Consider the following 6,263-nt stretch of genomic DNA (forward strand, 5'->3'; position numbering starts at 1 on the left):
TCAAACCGCTTCATGGCCCAAACGGACTAGTCTATGACAACCAGAGTAAGGCTGAAGCAATGGCCAACTCGCTGGAGCTACAATTCACAACACCTGAAACGGACGACCCTGAAGCCGACGCTCACGAGGAAACAATCATCAGAAGTGTGACCCGGCGGCTAAGGGCTCCTGTAGCAACCCACTTCCCCGAAATAACGTCCGACGAAGTATGTAACTTTATCAAAGTACTCCAAAACAAGAAATCCCCAGGTCCCGACAAGCTATCCCCCCTCCACCTTAAACACCTTCCTCCTATCTCCATAGATCTCCTAACGAAAATCTACAATGCCTGCCTTCATCTCTCCTATTTCCCAAAACCCTGGAAAGTTGCCAGGGTGATCACTCTACCAAAACCCGGAAAAGACCTATTATTCCCTCAAAACTATCGCCCAATCTCCCTCCTCAGTTGTCCAGGGAAGATTCTTGAACGAATAATCCTTTCCCACCTAAACCACTTCCTTTCCGTCAACAACATTATCATCCCCCAGCAATTTGGTTTTAGAGAAAACCACAACACCGTCCACCAAACAATGCGACTGGTCGAACATATCTGTAACGCCCGTCAAATCCGCCACAGCACCGGTGCCATATTCTTGGACATACAGAAGGCGTTTGACAAGGTATGGCACACGGGACTCATTTCCAAACTCCTAGACCACAATTGTCCTCTCCACCTCACCCTCATCATCCGATCCTTCCTTAGCAATAGGCAATTCTTCGTTGCCATCAGCAACACGACTAGCAACCTCAGACCAATTGCTGCAGGAGTTCCCCAAGGCTCCGTCATGGGTCCCACACTGTACTCCTTGTACACTAATGACATCCCGCATCAGATGGGGGGGCAGCTAGCCCTCTTCGCTGATGATACGGCGATATTTCGCAGCAGCTCTAACTTATCATACATCGCCAGAAAACTAAAGGAACACCTCCAGGATATACAAAAATGGGCCCTCAAATGGAAAATCACTATAAATTCAGACAAAACGCAGGCCATAATGTTCACATTTAAAACCATCCCAGAAGATGCAAACCTATCTCTCAATGGAACACCGATACCCTGGAGACCACACGTCAAATACCTGGGAATCATCCTCGACTCCAGACTGACTTTCAAAAAACACGTTGAGCACATCTACAACCGCGGCCAAGGCCTCATCTATCAACTGTACCCACTCATCAAAGGGAACGGTCTTCAGACTAAAACCAAGCTCAACCTCTTCAAGGCACTGATCCAACCCGTCATCACATACGGATCAGAAATTTGGGCCACAACTGCAGACACACACATGAAAAGAGTGCAAACCATCCAAAACAGATTCCTCAGAATAGCCACCAACGCACCCCGCTTCCTACCTAACACTGATATTTACACAATACACAATGTCACGAAGATTACCCACATCATCCAACGACAAGCAGAAACTTTCTACACAAGAACTCAATCCTCACCCCATCCCCTCATCCAGTCACTGGGCAATGTACCCCCAGACCCTAGAAGCAAATTCCCACGAATGATCATCGATCGTAATTTCAACATCTAACGCTCTAATTTCAACATCTAACGCTCTGCCTCATCCATAAGCCACCACCTTCCTACGAGCTCGTAATCCATCACCCATACAACCAAACATCAGATACAAGGGAAGAGACTTCTTGTCCCGGGCCTTGAAGCATATAGGGGTCTAGTACCCATCCGACACTCCTCTCTCTCGGCGGGTGCCACTGTGTGGGGAGACGCTGACTAGAGCGGAGCGCTTGCTACTGGTGTTGCTGCTGCCGTACGTTGGTTCGAGATGCCGCCCAAGACTAGCGGGAAGGCCGCCAAGAAGGCTGGCAAGGCGCAGAAGAACATTTCGAAGGGCGACAAGAAGAAGAAGCGCAAGAGGAAGGAGAGCTATGCCATCTACATCTACAAGGTGCTGAAGCAGGTGCACCCTGACACGGGCATCTCGTCGAAGGCGATGAGCATCATGAACAGCTTCGTGAACGACATTTTCGAGCGCATTGCGGCCGAGGCTTCTCGCCTGGCGCACTACAACAAGCGCTCGACCATCACGTCCCGCGAGATCCAGACCGCTGTGCGGCTGTTGCTGCCTGGCGAGCTGGCCAAGCACGCCGTGAGCGAGGGCACGAAGGCGGTGACCAAGTACACGAGCTCCAAGTAAGGAGGTGGCTCTGGAATGGAAGGAAGGATGGAGAAGGCTCCTCCGTTGCGAGAGCGGCAAAACGGCCCTTTTCAGGGCCACCAACTTGCCTTTTGCGGGAAGGGCGGAATTGTTGTTGTTGTTTGTGTGTGTGGACGGCTGTGATGTATGTGTGCATTTTGATTGTGGGTGGGGGGGCGCGTCAAAGCGTGTTGCGCGGGGTACGGCCACGAGGTTGGTCGCCGTGGCGTGGAATGGTGGCACGCCTCGTTGGCGTGGTTTTTGACCCATTGGTGTTGTTGGGGTGTGTGTGTGTGTTACCCGTCCGCGAGGGGGGACAGTGCGATCGGCGACTTTTGTGTCACCGTAACGACGGCCGTTTGCGGGTTTGTTTTTTTGCACATCATACATGGCGAGGGTGAAATGTGAAATGTTTTTGTTTGGTTTTTGTTTTGTTTTTTTGCCGCCCACTATTCCCTTTGCTGTACGCCGAGTTTGACAATGGTGCGACGTAACTGCAGCGTGGAGGTGTGTGAGTGACGTTGAAATGAACGTGCCATTAAGACGCATTGTTGTTGTATTGTACTGTACGTGTACGGCGACACGCACGATGATGTACCATTCGACTCTGATGTTTGATAGCCGTGTCTGACTGATTGCGTACGACGCACGCACACCGATGTCGTCATTCAAGATGCACGCTAGACGACGACGGCGGCGGCGGCGGTGGTCGTTTGTTTGGCGAATGTCTGTACACGTGTTTGTCTGTGTCCATCCGGTATGTATTTGTTTGTTTGAAAGTGTTTTGTGTGTCGGTGACGTGGTCCGATCCGTCGCCCCCTGAGTAACTGTCGATCGGCGCGATAGACCGGCGTCACGCAACTGAACCGAAGTCTTGGGCACACCCGTCATACTGTTGTACACCGTCGCGCTGAGAACGGTAACGAAAGGTTGACGTTGATCGGTCGAATGTCTGGGCAGAACGTGAGGAATGAGGCAAGAGTGCAAGGAGGGGGGGCAAAAGAGAGAGGAAGGGAAAAAGGGGAGAAACGCATTCGTAGAGCAACGGAACGTTCCCGTGTCGGAGGCGTATTGGAGCCGCACTGAAATGCGTTTAACGGCGGCGCGGCTGCAAGTGTCTGCCGTGGTGAACGTTACCTTTGACGGCTGCATTGGGCTTTGCCTTTGCTTTCGCTTTCGCTTTCGCGTTCGCTTTCGCTTTCCCGGATGTACGTAACGTTTGTTGATATGGTTCTGAGGAAGAGTGTATGACAGTGCCGTGCCGTCCATGTTCGTGTGCCCTCCCATTGTGTGTATGCTATTGTCTGTGTACTTGAATGATGTATGTAGGTGTTAGTGGACATGTTTTACCAGTGGGGGGAAATGGATCGTCGATAGTTGCCGTCACTCTGTCACGGTCGAGATGACGCACCCTCCGTACAGAAAGGTGTCGAGAAAGTGAGTGTGTGTGTGCGTCCGTGAATTGGCAGCGTTTGGAGGTGGGCGTGCCCTGCATGTGGCCCGGAAAAGGCTGTTCGTTAGGCGGTAGTGTTGTGTGGACAGGGGAGGGGCATGCGTAACGCTGCTGGCATGGCATTTCGGGAGATGGGAGGGGGCAAACGAGGAAACGAGGAGCGGCGGCCAAAGACGGGACGGGGAGGGGCGCGGTGTGGGTGGCTTGCGCCTGTGCTCGGCGTTGTGGTTTGTGCAAAAGAGGAGGAGAAAAACAATGTGAGTTGCCAGGGAGGGGAGCGGTGTTGTGTTGTGGTTGTCAGTGAACGTGGCGAGACGGACGGATGCGCGGAGGGGCGGGGGCGGCGCATTTCGCCGGTGCCGTGCCGTGCCGTGCCTGAAAGCCGCGTGGTCGCTGTGTTGTTGGTGGCGTGGGGGCGAGGAGAGTACCGTACGGGTGTGCTTGTGCGCCGGAAATGGCACACTGCGCCCGCCCGTCTTGGAGGCTGATGGCTGTGGTGTGGAAATGGGGCGCGGTGATGTTGAAGCACAGAAAAGAAACCAAGAAAACGGAAGGCGTGATGCGGCGGTGGTGGTGAGAGCGGGAAAAACAAAACAAAAGAAAAAAAACAACAAAAAAAAAGAAGGAAAAACAACAAGAAACAAAAAAGAAAACAAAAAGTCTATCAATATTAAAATGTAAATGGAAATGGACCCAGGTATAACCTCCCTGCACAAATAGCAGAGAGTCCGATGATAATAAAAATGTGCCAGAATGTTAACGTCCCTACAAAACAAACCCAACGATAATATTAATGAAAGAGTGAACCGTATGTAACATTGCAACAGACATAATGAAACCTGATAAATTGTATAAGGGCAGCAGCCGTTGACCTTTGGCCCTGTATTCAGAATAAAAAGAGCCAAAGATCGTTACCCCAATGAAAAAGACACTGAAACACGTATGTAACATAGTAGCGATGGCGAGACATTGTAGCATCTGTGACCAGAGAGTTTGCGCTGGACTGCGCGAGTGTTGCGAGCGGTTCTCAGTCAGTCAGTCAGTCTGTGTAGTTGAGGGCTGTACTCTGTCAGTAGTCGTCGCGTGCAGTACGCTAATAGTCGTCATGCAGAGCGGTCGGTCAGTAGTAGCAGCCGAGTGCGGTTGTGTGATGTAGGCGGTCGGCAACACTGGTCAAGATGGTGAATAAGGTATACTGTTAATTGATATAATCGTTAGATAATGAGAAATTGTATTTATTGTAATTATTCTCCAACAAGTTCCCCAATAATAATTTTTATTTCAAAAGCATTTTTCAAACATTTAATCTTTTATTGAACTAAAGAGTTCGTTCCACTTCTTTGAAGAAAAATGTCACTAAAATCACAAAGAAAGAGAATATTATTATTTGCAATGCAGTTCCTCCAAGCGCTGCGCAACAACCAGAGCAGAAATGTGACATCCATTTATTCGGAGGTAAGACTTTTAATTCTGATTGTTTTGCACAGGGCCAAAGACCGATATTTCGGTTTAATTGAAGTTTCTTGTCACTGAACGGACTTTTGTAAATGTTGTGTGAAGACTTTATATTTGAGTCAGATTGCGAATTGCACATTTTTGTTGCCATTTTCAATACCTCTCATTGTGGGCGAGGTTACAATTAGCGCAATGTCCATTAGCATCCGTAAATAACATTGTCCATTATTTTAAATATTGCTGGGAGGTTACAACACACACACACACAAAACAAAAAACAAAAAAAAACAAAAAATTGCATTTATATCCGCTCCTCAATTGTAGATACCCCTTACACAGCTGTGTGCAATGAATGAGTGCTGGCTGGTAATTAATTGCACTCCTTGGAGGGAAATGCCATAGGAAGTAGTCTTTAAAAAGTGAATGTTTTTCGTTAAGAGACAAAAGTTACTTTAGAAAAAAAGTAATAGTGGGGCTTTTGTTGTTGAACAAAATAAGTACAATGAACATACGTTATCAGATTTGCGCAATGCAGCGTCACACCACCTTTTGATTATAACACAATATACTATACATCGTCCCGAACCGTGACCAGAGTCGCGAGACGAGCAGAGCACGCCGCCGACGCCCGCTCAGTACAACCGTCCACCCGCTACTACTGTCGACCGACTACTACCTCTCCCGACTCGCGCTACAATATATATAACAACTGTTCCTGGCGACCCGGTGCGTGCAACTACTGTCGTCTGGCGCGGTCCAAGCGCCGACTAGCAGCGATAAAGAACTCTCTGGTCAGACAGAGATGCTGTCATGCCTCGCCATCGCTCTGGTAATGAATACATACGTGGTGCAGCGTGCGTACCACCGGAACACGCAGTGGCGGAGCCAAAGACTGTGTTGTCGAGGTCGAGTGCGAGTGGGAAGAGAGGCAGCGTCGGCACGGAGATGCAAGCGAGCGCGAGACGCACGGGGGCTGCGGCGTGGCGCGTTTGCGGTCGGCGCCTTTGGTGGCAACGGCCGGGACAAGCAGCGGTGTATGGTGTGGTGCGGGGCGGACAGGGGCGGCGGTGGACGGGGAGGAGGCGGCGCGACGACGGCATGGGGGCGAAAACGGGACGGGGGACGGCGGATGTTGAGAGGCGTCACGCGCG

The sequence above is a fragment of the Schistocerca americana genome, unplaced genomic scaffold, assembly GCF_021461395.2.
Source record: "Schistocerca americana isolate TAMUIC-IGC-003095 unplaced genomic scaffold, iqSchAmer2.1 HiC_scaffold_208, whole genome shotgun sequence".
NCBI lineage: Eukaryota > Metazoa > Arthropoda > Insecta > Orthoptera > Acrididae > Schistocerca > Schistocerca americana.